This window comes from Mobula birostris, chromosome 8 (assembly GCF_030028105.1).
Source record: "Mobula birostris isolate sMobBir1 chromosome 8, sMobBir1.hap1, whole genome shotgun sequence".
NCBI lineage: Eukaryota > Metazoa > Chordata > Chondrichthyes > Myliobatiformes > Myliobatidae > Mobula > Mobula birostris.
In genome coordinates, this window is record NC_092377.1 from 3,466,721 (window position 1) to 3,478,797 (window position 12,077).

Below are 12,077 nucleotides of genomic sequence, written 5' to 3' on the forward strand. Positions count from 1 at the left end.
GTTTTCTATGTTTCTAATAATAATAAATAAATAAGCAATGAATATTGAGAACATGAGATGAAGAGTCCTTGAAAGTAAGTCCATTGGTTCTGGGAACAGTTCAGTGATGGGGTGAGTAAAGTTGAGTGAAGTTATCCCCTTTGGTTCAAAAGCCTGATGGTTCAAGGGTAATAGCTGTTCCTGAGCCCGGAGGTGTGAGTTCTGAGGCTCCTGTACATTCCTCCTGATGGCAGCAGTGAGAAGACAGCACATCCGGAGTGGTGGGGGTACCCGATGATGGATGCTGCTTTCCTGCGACAGAGTTTCAAGTAGATGAGCTAAATGGTGGGGAGGTTTTATCTGTGATGGACTGGGCAATATCCACTACGTTTGGTAGGATTTTCCATTCCAAGGTGTTGGTGTTCCCATACCAGGCTGTGATGCAGCTAGTCAATATATTCTCCACTACACATCGATAGAAGTTTGTCAGTTTTAGACATCATTACGAATCTCCACAAGCTCCTAAGTAGAGGCACTAACATGCTTTTTTAATAATTCCACTTACATGCTGGGTACATACCAGGTCCTCAAAAGAATAACACTGAGGAATTTAAGGTTGCTAACCTTCTCACCTCTGATCCTCTGATAAGGACTGGCTCATGGACCTCTGTTTCCTCCTCCTGAAGTCTATAGTTAGCTCCTTGGTCTTGTGAGGTTGTTGCTATGGCACCACTCAGCCAGATTTTAAATCTCCCTCCAATATGCTGATTCATCACCACCACTGAAGGCAGAGCGGAGTAATGTTGCCGCTAAACGGCCACTCCTTTGTTTGCATCTTCGGAAACAGCTCGATTTCCATCTTTAATATCTCTATTCTTCCCTTTCAGGGTTCTTTTGAAGACCCTAACCTGGAGTTATACACAAACTGCGGTTCTTAGTGGTTCTTAATGGGGCCTGGTCTCGTGGTTACACAGCTGGCCGTTGTTCGGCACGCCAAGGGCTCGGCCGAAGAGTTCGGCTCGGCTTTGGAGGCCCAGGATCTCGGGGCTCTGGAGACGGGCGGGTCGTAGGTCAGTGTCCCGGACGGGAGTGTCGTGGCAGCTGGAACATCTTTGGCTGTGTGCCCAGAGACCTGAGACCTTTGGGCACAGAGCTCGAAAAAAGCGACACAACGGACTCTTAACATCATAAACCAGCGAGTTGATGGTTATGTCTCCCTTCTCACTGTGAAACGGAGACATCTTTTTCTCCCTTATTAGGGAAAGAGAGAGCCTGTGGAAGGTCGAATGCCAGGTGAAGAATGTAGTCCTTAGAGTACTGCAAGTCTGCGTCTTTGCTGCACGCTTGAGTGCTCGGTGACAGGTGTCGATGCTATTTTTTTGCCAGTGGGGAGAGGGGGAATCGTTGCTTTGCTGCTGCTTACGCGTGGAAGGGGGGAGCTGGGGAGGTACTTTGGGGTTCTAACAATGAACTGTCATTCATTCTTTTGGGCACTCCTCTGTTTTCGTGGATGTTTGCGAAGAAAAAGCATTTCAGGATGTATATTGTCTACAGTTCTTTGACATTAAACGTACCTTTGAAACATTTGAAACCTTTGATTAGGCCTGCTACAGTGGTGGCATCAACAAACTTGACTATTATTTTGGAGCTGTGCTTAGCCAAACAGTCATAGGTGTAAAATGAGTAGAGCAGGGGGCTAAGCACATAGCCTTGTGGTGCCCCTGTGCTGATGGAGATTGTGGAGGAGAAGTTGTTGCCAATCTGAACTGACTGAGGTCTGTAAGTGAGGAAATCCAGGATCCAGTTGCTCAAGGAGGTAATGAGGCCCAGCTCATGGAGCTTATTGGTTAGATTTGAGAGGATGATGGTATTGAATGCTGAGCTTGCCAGGATGCTGTTCGTTAGGATGCTATGTCAACAAAAACACTCAGACACTTCTATAGATGTACCGTTTAGAGCATTCTGACAGGCTGCATCACTGTCTGGTATGGAGGGGCTACTGCACAGGACCGAAAGAAACTGTAGAGGATTGTAAATCTAGTCGGCTCCATCTTGGGTACTAGCCTACAAAGTACCCAGGTCGCCTTCAAGTGGTGGTGTCTCAGAAAGGCAGCGTCCATTATTAAGGGCCTCCAGCACCCAGGGCATGCCCTTTTCTCACTGTTACCATCAGGTAGGAGGTGCAGAAGCCTGAAGGCACAGACTCAGTAACTCAGGAACAGCTTCTTCCCCTCTGCCATCCGATTCCTAAATGGATATTGAACCCTTGGACACTACTCACTTTTTCAATATATATTTCTGTTTTTGCACGATTTTTAATCTCCAATATACATATATTGTAATTGATTTACTTATTTATTTTTTTCTTCTTCTATATTATGTATTGCATTGAACTGCTTCTGCTAAGTTAACAAATTCACGACGCACGCCAGTGATAATAAACCTGATTCTATTCTGATTCTAAAGAGCATCCTGATCTATGCAACTTACCGTCCGGATATCCGGAGTTGAGTGAAGAGCCTGTTGCTCCAGTAGGCAAATTGGAGTGGACCCAAGTCAGCTCTCTGGCAGAAGTCAATATGTTTCATTGCACACCATCTCCACGGCCTTTCTGTAGCAGACAGCAGCACGGTCTGCACCGTTCAGCTCCTCTGCCAACAAGCAACTTGCTGATGGGGTGGGCCTGCACGACTTGGTTCTTAATGTCCAGCAGGGTCTTACAATTACAAAAAAGATGTCTCAAAAAGATAATAACATAAGACCATAAGATATAGGAGCAGAATTAGGCCATTTGGCCCATCGAGTCTGCTCCACCATTTTATCATGGCTGATCCAATTCTCCTGCTTTCTCCACAATCTCTTCATGCCCTGACCAAATCAAGAATCTATCAATCTCTGCCTTAAGTATACATAAAGATAGCTTCTACAGCTACCTGTGGCAAAGAACTACACAGATTTACCATCCTTCGGCTAAAGAAATTCCTCCTCATCTCCCTTATAAAAGGATACCCCTCTATTCTGAGGCTGTGTCCTCTGGTCTTAGACTCTCCCAACATAGGAAACATCCTCTCCACATTCACTCTATTGAGGCCTATCACCATTCGATAGGTTTCAATGAGGTCACCACTCATTCTCTGAATTCTAGTGAATACAGGCCCAGAGCCATCAAATGTTCTTCAGGTGACAAGCCATTCAATCGTGGAATCACTTTAATGGACCTCCTTTGAACCCTCACCAGCTTCAGCACATCCTGTCTAAGATCAGGGGCCCAAACCTGCTCACAATACTCCAAGTGAGGCCTCAGTAGTGCTTTATAAAGTATCAACATTACATCCTTGCTTTTATATTCAGGTCCTCTTGAAATGAATGCTAACATTGCATTTGCCTTCCTCACCACAGACTCAACCTGAAAACTAACCTTTAACGAATCCTACACAAGGACTCTCAAGTCTCTTTGCGCCTCAGTTTTTTTTGTATTTTCTCTGCATTTAGAAAATAGTCAACCCTTTCATTTCTTCTACTAAAGTGCATGACTATACACTTCCCAACACTCTATTCCACCCTATGCCCAAGTGTGCCATCATCTTGCTGGAAGGATGACATCTATCCTAAAAGGCCATTGCCTCACTAACTTGTGCATTGGTCAGCTCCATCCCGAGCTGCTGAGTTAAAGATCAAATGAGACTGGGGAACCTTACTACTGGTCAGCAGCAGAATGTGGAGCAGCTGGAAAAATAGCAGATGGAATGTAATGCAGACAAGTGTGAGGTGTTGCTCTTTGGGAGGACAAACCAGGGTAGGACTTACAGAGTGAATGGGAAGGGAAAAGTATCGTAAAACAGAGGGATCTGAGAATACAGATGCATAATTCCCTTGAAGTGGCAACACAGGTAGATAGGGTCATAAAGAGAGATTTTAACAGATCGGCCTTCATAAATCAAACTACTAAGTATGTTGAAGATGTGGTTGAGGCTTAATTTGGAGTGCTGGGTATAATTCCATTCACATACCTACAGGAAGGATATCAATAAGATTAAAAGAATGGAGAGAAAATTGACAAGGATGTTACTGGGATGTGAGAACCTGAGGTATAGAGAGAGGTTAGAGTTTTATTCCCTGGAACGCAGGGGAATGAGGGAGATCAGAAACAGAATCAGGTTTAACATCACCGGCATGTGTTGTGAAATTTGTTAACTTAGCAGCAGCAGTTTGATGCAATACATGATCTAGAACAAGAGGGAAAAAATAGAATAACAATAATAATAAATTAATAAGTAAATCAATTACAGTATATGTATATTGAATAGATTAAAAATTGTGCAAAAATGGAAATAATATATATTTAAAAAGTGAGGTAGCGTTTACGGGTTCAATGTCCATTTAGGAATTGGATGGCAGAGGGGAAGGAGCTGTTCCTGAATCGCTGAGTGTGTGCCTTCAGGCTTCTGTACCTCTTACCTGATGATAACAGTGAGAAAAGGGCATGCCCTGGGTGCTGGAGGTCCTTAATAATGGACGCTGCCTTACTGAGACACCTCTCCTTGAAAATGTCCTGGGTACTTTGTAGGTTAGTGCCCAAGATGGAGCTGACTAGATTTATAGCCTTCTGCAGCTTCTGTCGGTCCTGTGCAGTAGCCCCTCTATACCAGACAGTGATGCAGCCTGTCAGAATGCTCTCCATGGTACAACTACAGAGGTTTTTGAGTGTATTTGTTGACATACCAAATCTCTTCAAACTCGTAATGAAGTGTAGCCTCTGTTTTGCCTTCTTTATAACTGCATTGATATATCCTCGGAGATCTTGACACCCAGGAACTTGAAACTGCTCACTCTCTCCACTTCTCATCCCTCTATGAGGATTGGTATGTGATAGAGGTATACTAAATTATGAGGGGTATAGATAGGATAAATGCAAGCAGCCTTTTGCACTGAGGTTGTGTGAGACTAGAACTAAAGGTTATGGGTGAAGGGTGAAAGGTGAAATGTTTAAGGTGAACCTGAGGGGAAATGTCTTGACTCAAAGGTGGTGCAAGTGTTGAACGAGGTGCTAGTGGAATTGATGGATGTGGGTTCAATTGCAACATTTAAGAGAAGTTTAATAGGTACATGGATGGGAGGAGTTATGATTCAGGTGCAGGTAGATGGGACGAAGCAGAAGACCTGGCTGGCACAGAGTTGCGATTGGCCTGTTCTGTGGGGAATGCTCTATGACTCAAGATTCAAGATTGTTTAATGTAATTTCCCATACACAAGTGTAAAGGGGAGCAAAAAACCCACAATAAGACAAAGAACACAATAATAAAAAAACAACAAATGTAAATACTTATGTCCATAAAGTGACATTAGACACAAGAGTGTCAGTACATAAGGTGACTGACAGGAAATGATAGAGTAGTAGTGGTTGGGAGGGTGGAGGGTGGGTTACTGGCTGGAGGCATTGATCAGACTGACTGCTTGGGGAAAGTAACCACGCTTGAATCTGGTGGTCCGAGTGTGAGTGCTACAGTACCTCCTCCCTGTTGGGAGTGGGACAAACATCGATGAGCAGGGTGGGAGGAATCCTTTATAGAACATAGAACATAGAATAGTACAGCACAGTACAGGCCCTTCAGCCCACAATGTTGTGCCGACCCTCAAACCCTGCCTCCCATCTAACCCTACACCTTAAATTCCTCCATATTCCTGTCCAATAGTCTCTTAAACTTCACTAGTGTATCTGCCTCCACCACTGACTCAGGCAGTGCATTCCACACACCAACCACTCTCTGAGTAAAAAAACCTTCCTCTAATATCCCTCTCGAAATTCCCACCCCTTACCTTAAAGCCATGTCCTCTTGTATTGAGCAGTGGTGCCCTGGGGCAGAGGCGCTGGCTGTCCACTCTATCTATTCCTCTTATTATCCTGTACACCTCTATCATGTCTCCTCTCATCCTCCTTCTCTCCAAAGAGTAAAGCCCTAGCTCCCTTAATCGCTGACCATAATCCATACTCTCTAAACCAGGCAGCATCCTGGTAAATCTCCTCTGTACCCTTTCCAATGCTTTCACATCCTTTCTATAGTGAGGTGACCAGAACTGGACACAGTACTCCAAGTGTGGCCTAGCCAGAGTTTTATAGAGCTGCATCATTACATTGCGACTCTTAAACTCTATCCCTCGACTTATGAAAGCTAACACCCCATAAGCTTTCTTAACTACCCTATCCATCTGTGAGGCAACTTTCAGGGATCTGTGGACATGTACCCCCAGATCCCTCTGCTCCTCCACACTACCAAGTATCCTGCCTTTTACTTTGTACTCTGCCTTGGAGTTTGTCCTTCCAAAGTGTACCACCTCACACTTCTCCGGGTTGAACTCCATCTGCCACTTCTCAGCCCACTTCTGCATCCTATCAATGTCTCTCTGCAATCTTTGACAATCCTCTACACTATCCACAACACCACCAACCTTTGTGTCTTCTGCAAACTTGCCAACCCACTCTTCTACTCCGACATCCAGGTCGTTAATAAAAATCACGATGTCAATCTGGTTACTCTAAATCTCTCAGGAAACCTCAGTGGTTTTGATTTGAAACATGAGTTTTTAAGGCAAGCTTTAGTCCCTTGGCACGGCAGCTGTAGTTGCTTTGTGAAGTCACCTTGTGACTGTGATGTCAGGTATTGGGAAAAGCGTGTCTGTGCAAGCTCTGTCTTTGTTTTTCCACAATAACTCATAATCAATGACCACGTACGCCTGCAAGCAGCGGCCTGAATCTACCTCGATCACTTCTTGGCTTTCCTGTAGTTGGGGGCGTGCCCCTCCCATTGTATCAGTGAGCTGAACTCTCCTTGTGTCAGTCACCTGGTCAGTACACGGCAGCGAGGCTGGTGGGCAGGGGAACAACATCACATTTATACCGTCGGTGGACATGAAGCTGTGGTTACGAGTGCAGAGTTTGCGTGTGAGAGAATGTAGATATGTGTTTACACTCAGCCACAATGGCCTATGTTGGAGGGTGGTGCAGAAAGCATATGGTGTATGGGCATTCATTTGTCAGGGGATTAAATTCAAGAGCACGAGGTAATGTTGCAGCTTTATAAAACCCTGGTTAGACCACACGTGGACTGTCATGTTCTGTTCTGGTCGCCTTATTATAGGAAGGACGTGGAAGCTTTCAAGAGGGTGGAGAGGAGATTTACCAGGATGCTGCCTGGATTAGAGAGGGCGCAGAGGAGATTTACCGGGATGCTGCCTGGATTAGAGAGTGTGTCTTATTAGGAAAGGTTGAGCAAGCTAGCTCTTCTCTCTTTGCAGTGAAGGAGGAGAGATGACTAGATAGAGGTGTGTAAGATGATAAGGGGCATAGATCGAGTGGACAGCCAGAGACTTTTCCCCAGGCGGAAATGGCTAATACAAGGCAGCATAGTTTTAAGGTGATTAGTGGGGATGTCAGAGGTAGGTTTTGCACTCAGGGAGTTGTGGGTGCATGGAATATGCTGCCAGGGTTAGTGGTAGGCACATAGAAATATGGAGAGCTATGTGGGAGTGAAGTTTTAGATTGATCTTGGAGTAGGTTAAAAGGCTAGCACAAAATAATGGGCTGAAGGACCTGAACTATGCTGTACTGTTCTATGTTCAATGGTGAGTTTAGAGTCACTTGTCAAACAGGCAAGACAAGGGAAGCAGTTTTCTCCTCTGAAGGACTCATGTCATTGTTATTGACACCGACGTAGATTCCAAATTAACACAGACAAAATGCTGGAGAAACTCTGCGGGTCAGGCAGCATCTATAGAGGTGAATAAACAGGCAATGTTTTGGACTGACATCATTTGGCAAGACGGTGGGACCAAGGACTCAGTGCAGACTCAGCAAACTAGAAATGTCTTTAGATCAATGAGATCATATGGGAATCAACCAAGTACAGAGTCCACACCAAGGTGAAGCCGTACCAGAGCTGTGTCCTGTCCACATTCTTATGCAGGTCAGAATGTCGGCGCGTGACAGGGAGCCTCCTTGCCAAGCTGTCATCATTCCACAGGTGAGGCTCAGGAAGATCCTCCGTATTTTCTGGACAAAGATTTCCAACCACACCCAATTCCCTCAGTGTCACCATGAAAACATGGCCACAATCAGCATGAGGAAACGCTGGAGATGGATTAGGCACGTAATGAGAAGAGAGGCTAACTCCATCAAGACAGAACTTCTTCAGACCCCTGAAGGGCAGAGGAAATGTGGGAGACCAATGACAACTTGGCACTGTATCACAGAGGCAGAAATGAGGACCCTGAACCACACCTGGGCACAATAGAGAAAATGGCCAAGGACAGGCAGGGATGGAGTACCTTCATTGCTGCCCTAAACACCAGTGGCATAACGGGCAATGTATGTTTTGGGCTGAGACCCCTCATCAAGACCAAATCTATTTAATTCCCTGATGTAAATTTGCAGTAGTACACACAAAATGCTGTAGAAACTCAGCAGGCCAGGCAGCATCCATGGAAAAGAGCAAACAGTTGACATTCTGGGCCATTCTGGTCCAAGAACTGTTTGCCCTTTTCCATGGACGCTGCCTGGCCTGCTGAGTTCCTCCAGCATTTTGCGTGTTTTACTTTGATTTCCAGCATCTGCAGATTTTCTCCTCTTTTAAAATTTGCAGATCTGGATTAACAATTAGCGGTATTTGTATCACGTACATCATGTACAAGAGGAGAGGCTGTACTTGATGTGGTATTGGGAAATGAACCTGGTCAGGTGTCAGGTCTCTCAGTGGGAGAGCACTTTGGAGATAATGATCATAATTCTATCTCCTCTACCATAGCATTGGAGAGGGATAGGAACAGACAAGTTAGGAAAGTAGTTAATTGGAGTAAGGGGAATATAAGGCTATCAGGTAGGAACTTGGAAACTTAAATTGGAAACAGATATTCTCGGAGAAATGTACGGCAGAAATGTGGCAAACGTTTAGGGGATATTTGCGTGGAGTTCTGCATAGGTACATTCCAATGAGACAAGGAAAGGATGGTAGGGTACAGGAACCATGGTGTACAAAGGCTGTTGAAAATCTAGTCAAGACGAAAAGAAAAGCTTATGAAAGGTTTAGAAAAGTAGGTAATGATAGAGATCTAGAAGATTATAAGGCTAGCAGGAAGGAGTTTAAGAATGAAATTAGGAGAGCCAGAAGGGACCATGAGAAAGCCTTGGTGAGCAGGATTAAGGAAAACCCCAAAGCATTCTATAAGTCTGTAAAGAGCAAGCGGATAAGACGTGAGAGAATTGGACCAATCAAGTGTGACAGTGGAAACGTGTGTATGGAACCGGAGGAGATAGCAGATGTACTTAGTATTCAGTACTTAGTGCTTCAATATTTACTACGGAAAAGGATCTTGATGATTGTAGGGATGACTTACAGAGGACTGAACAGCTTGAGCATGTAGATATAAAGAAAGACAATGTGCTGGAACTTTTGGAAAGCATTAAATTGGATAGGTCTCCGGGACGGGACGAGATGTACCATAGGCTACTGTGGGAGGCGAGCGAGGAGATTGCTGAGCCTCTGGCAATGATCTTTGCATCATCAATGGGGACAGGAGAGGTCCCAGAGGATTGGAGGGTTGCAGATGTTGTTCCCTTATTCAAGAAAGGGAGTAGAGATAGCCCAGGAAATTATAGACCAGTGAGTCTTACTCAGTGGTTGGTAAGTTGATGGAAAAGATCCTGAGAGGCAGGATTTATGAACATTTGGAGAAGCTTAATATGATTAGGAATAGACAACATGGCTTTGTCAAGGGCAGGTCATGCCTTACGAGTCTGGTTGAATTTTTTGAGGATGTGACTAGACCCATTGATGTAGTTAGAGCCATAGATGTAGTGTATATGGATTTTAGCAAGGCATTTGATAAGGTACCCCATGCAAGGCTTATTAAGAAAGTAAGGAGGCATGAGATCCAAGGGGACATTGCTTTGTGGATCCAGAAATGGCTTGCCCACAGAAGGCAAAGAGTGGTTGTAGACGAGTCATATTCTGCATGGAGGTCAGTGACCAGTGGTGTGCCTCAGGGATCTGTTCTGGGACCCCTTCTCTTCGTGATTTTTATAAAAGACCTGGATGAGGAAGTGGAGGGATGGGTTAGTAAATTTGCTGATGACACAAAGGTTGGAGGTGTTGTGGACAGTGTGGTGGGCTGTCAGAGGTTATAGTGGGACATTGATAGGATGCAAAACTGGGCTGAGAAGTGGCAGATGGAGTTCAACCCAGATAAGTGTGAGGTGGTTCATTATGGTAGGTCAAATATGATGGCAGAATATAGTATTAATGGTAAGACGCTTGGCAGTGTGGAGAATCAGAGGGATCTTAGGGTCCGAGTCCATAGGACACTCAAAGCTGCTGCGCAGGTTGACTCTGTGGGTAAGAAGGCATACGGTGTATTGGCCTTCATCAATCATGGGAATGAGTTTCGAAGCCGAGAGGTAATGTTGCAACTGTATAGGACCCCGGTCAGACCCCACTTGGAGTACTGTGCTCAGTTCTGGTCACCTCACTACAGGAAGGATGTAGAAACCATAGAAAGGGTGCAGAGGAGATTTACAAGGATGTTGCCTGGATTGGGGAGTATGCCTTATGTGAATAGGTTGAATGAACTCAGCCTTTTCTCCTTGGAGCGACGGAAGATGAGAGGTGGCCTGATAGAGGTGTACAAGATGATGAGAGGCATTGATCGTGTGGATAGTCAGAGGCTTTTTCCCAGCTCTGGAAGGGCTAGCATGATAGGGCACAGTTTTAAGGTACTTGGAAGTAGGTACAGAGGAGTTGTCAGGGGTAGGATTTTTACACAGAGAGTGGTGAGTGTGTGGAACGGGCTGCCGGCAACGTTGGTGGAGGCAGGTATGATAAGGTCTTTTAAGAGACTCCTGGATATGTACATGGAGCTTAGAAAAATAGAGGGCTATGGGTAACCCGAGGAAATTTCCAAAGTAAGGACGTGTTTGGCACAGCATTGTGGGCCAAAGGGCCTGTATTGTGCTGTGGGTTTTCTATGTTTCTATGAAATATAGAAACATACGGTGAAATGTGTCAACAACCAACACAGTCCGAAGATATGCTGGGGGCTGCCTTCAGGTGCCTAGAACATAGGAACCCTATCCCTTACGTCACTGGAATGTGGGAGGAAGCCCACATAGTGACAGGGAGAGCGTACAGACTCCTGCGAGACTGTGGCTGGAATTGAACTCCGATTAGTCATCGCAGGTATTGTAAAGCGGTTGTGCCAGTCACTGTAAATGGAACACCTTTTATTCTGTTGTCCTTGCTTGTACTATTTCAATATCCGAGGTGTATGGGGTGCCCAGGGAGGAGTAGCGCCTCTGCGGAAGGGTCTTGTTGTGCCCCTTCTGGGGCAGCTCACGCACCTTTGAGTCGCACCGGTCTTACCTGCGGCTCCAAGTAATTGTTTGCAGTGACCGCAGCCACAGCCTGCTACAGGCGGGCTAAACCAGCTGAGGGTGGTGGGTGGCTTTATACACCGGTGAGATAGGTACATGGCTAAACTAGCGCGTGAATTCAGCCCTGGTACACTGGCTAGATGGGATCTAGTCATAGTCATAGTCATAGTCATACTTTATTGATCCCGGGGGAAATTGGTTTTCGTTACAGTTGCACCATAAATAATAAATAGTAATAGAACCATAAATAGTTAAGTACTAGTATGTAAATTATGCCAGTAAATTATGAAATAGGTCCAGGACCAGCCTATTGGCTCAGGATGTGTGACCCTGCAAGGAAGGAGTTGTAAAGTTTGATGGCCACGGGCAGGAATGACTTCCTATGACACTCTGTGCTGTGCGTGAGATCCAATGGCCGAGAGCATTTGTACAATGCTCCACGGAGAGCGAAGGGCATGGCAAGGCACAGAAGATGTCACTGAAAGCAAGGAAGGGCCTACTTTGTGATGACCACTCGGGAGTGTGGAACGGCCCCAGGGCAGTGGCTGTCCCACTTTAAAGACTCTCCCGCACAGGTCTCCTGCCACCTTTGGACACAAAGCACAATCAGCAACTTCAATGACGCTCTGATGTCACTGTGTGACATAATAAACCAATTTATCTTTGCAAAGTTGTAAGT

General features: G+C 45.4%; 1 protein-coding gene across 4 annotated transcripts in view; it reads right to left on the reverse strand.

The window, feature by feature from the left end:
- The window catches only part of mcm3 (minichromosome maintenance complex component 3), an 84,838-nt gene that overhangs the window by 70,899 nt on the left and 1,862 nt on the right, over positions 1-12,077 (reverse strand). For 2 of the 4 annotated variants that reach the window (XM_072264709.1, XM_072264708.1), the window contains exon 2: positions 2,470-2,695. The exons of the other annotated variants lie outside the window; for them this stretch is intronic. The gene's annotated coding sequence lies outside the window, so the exon portion shown is untranslated. The remainder of the gene's footprint in view (positions 1-2,469; positions 2,696-12,077) is intronic. 4 annotated transcript variants of the gene reach the window in all.